We start from the raw sequence: 2,540 nt of genomic DNA, 5'->3' as shown, positions 1-2,540 counted from the left end.
GTACTATGGACCATTTCTAATAAAACCAAAATAATCTGTCTTCAAATAAAGTGTACCATTTTTGTTGTTGTTGTTATGTGTTGTCAAGTTGCCTCTGACTTATGGCAATCTTATAAATGAGTGATTTACAAAATGTCCTGTCCTTAATAGCCCTGCTCAGCTCTTTTCGATTCAAGTGTGTGGTTCATTTAGGGAGTTAATCCATCTTGTGTTTGGCCTTCCTCTTTTCCTGCTGTCCAACCTTTTCTAGTATTATTGTCTTTTCAGAGAATCCTGCCTTCTTATGATGTACCAAAGTAAGTCAGCTTCAATTTCAACATTTTTGCCTCCAGAGATAGGTCAGGCTTGATTTACTCTAGGACCCACTTCTTTGTCTTTCTGGCAGTCCAGGGATTCTGCAAAACTCTCTTCCAGCACCTCATTTAAAACAAATTGTTGTTTTTTCCTGTCAGAAGATGGCTGCAGAGGATTTAAATCCAGCAGAAATTAGTGCAGCAATTGACAAAAATGGATAGTTAGAAATCATGGATATTTAGAATCTGAACATAAAATAAATCTGATGGAAAACGTTAATTGGCAAATGTTCCTTTTTTGGATTACAGCTCCCAGCATCTTCCAACTGCAGGATTCTAGGAATTGCAATTGCGAAAAATCAAACACACTTTCCATTTCAGTTAAAGAAGCATAAAGGTGCAAGGGGGTTTAAAGGATATGATGAAGTAATTGACCTTTTACTTCTGAAACATTTGTCAGAAGCGGCCACTTGCTGTCTATGCCATTGAGTTGAATACAATCCGGAAAGACTCTGTGACCCTTAAAGACTTGTTAATGTGGGAGCAATATGTTTGTTACGTTACCACTGATATGGGGTTGTTACAGTCAGATAACTCATAGCTCACTTAAACACTGTACAGAATGAATACAAGAGAGAGAGGCCAACATCTTTATAATAATCAAGAACCTTCACAGTAGCTGAAAGGTGTCCAGTATTTCTGTATCCATGAAGATTATGCTAGGCGACAAGAGGAAGGACTTGTGAAAAGCCAATCAGAGAAATTGCTGCTAATGAACAATTTCCAGTACTTATAACAAAGAAGATAGCTTATTTTTGCCTGTTCAAGCAAAATAAAATAAAAAACAAATAAATCAACAAAGACATTGTGGGACCTTAAAGATTATTTACATTTCAAAGTGAGCTTTCATTAATATGTCAAATTCTTCAGACCATTTTTGCCTGGTAACTACTGAAGGCAGGCAGACAAGGAATACAGAAACATTTCCTGCCAAGGTTTTGTCAGGGAAAAGACATAACAGATATAAATTGTATGTGACAGGCAGAAAATATCTAGGGAATAGACAAGCTTTAATATGGACTCCAGGGCTTTTAAAACTTCAGCCAGAAGAGGATGCTGGCCAGACTAGAACCATTTTGGTGAATATTAATCCAGTTGCCCCACAGAATCAGTACTGTGTTTTATGTGCTGATGAGTTTCTTGCTGCCTAGTAGCGGGGCAATATGTCAAAGAGGGTTCAACCGACAGGGAAGCAATGAGGAGTAGGTGAAGAGATGTGAAACAACACACAAGGGGTGTGTGCGCATGTGTGTACATACATGTGTAACAACAATGAGAATAGTAGAAAAAAGCAAACAAGTTGTGGAATCCATGAGAGGTCATGGCTGTGGACAACAACAAAATGACAATTTTTTTTCATGCCACCAAGTGAAGTTACGTAAAACAAAAATGGCACACCAATTGCAAGAACTAATATGAAGACAAAGCAGGCAGGCATACAATTTTTTAAAGGACAGAATCCTATTGCTGATTTACTGTTCTGTAAGAAAATCACAGGAGTCTTGGTGGCATATTGCCACTCATTAATGAGTTGCTGCTTGTCAAGTTTATTGGCTTGTTTCTTTACAGAAGAGTTCTGCCTGCATACCAGACTGTAGACCTCTGGGGGCAAAAAGAGTTGAAGTGCTCAATTTAAGAAAAGTATAAATGCAAGAACAAGGAAAACAGGATGAGTTGCTGGTTCACTCCAACTGCACAATTGGACGTATGCTATTGAATGCAACCTGCACCTTGTTAATGGGTGGCAACTTGTTCCCAAGATTTACACAACTTCTGTTATGCAAGCAGACATAAACAATAAGATCCTGCCTTTTCTACTGTTCACGGAGCACAACATACAGTGGTGCCTTGACTTACGAACGTCCCTACTTACAACCGTTTCGAGTTATGACCAGCTCAGGCCGCAAAATTCAGCTTCTACTTGCGACCGGAGCTTCCACTTATGAACATAAAACGGCAGGGAAAAAAGGCGGGAAATTCAAATGTAAAATATATTCAACTGCTTGAAAGAGCTACACAGGTTAACTCTGTGAAGATGCCATGGTGACAACAGAAGAACAATTTCTATGCTTCCATCATGGTTGCAAGGTAGGGCTTCAGACGAGCTTTAGACTTCGTTCAGTCTAATTCATTCTGCATTTTCTCACATTGCTGCTCTGTACATTGTCCTTCTGATTTAATCACCTC

This window comes from Pogona vitticeps, chromosome 2 (assembly GCF_051106095.1).
Source record: "Pogona vitticeps strain Pit_001003342236 chromosome 2, PviZW2.1, whole genome shotgun sequence".
Classification (NCBI taxonomy): domain Eukaryota; kingdom Metazoa; phylum Chordata; class Lepidosauria; order Squamata; family Agamidae; genus Pogona; species Pogona vitticeps.
Note: the sequence above shows the minus strand (reverse complement) of the source record.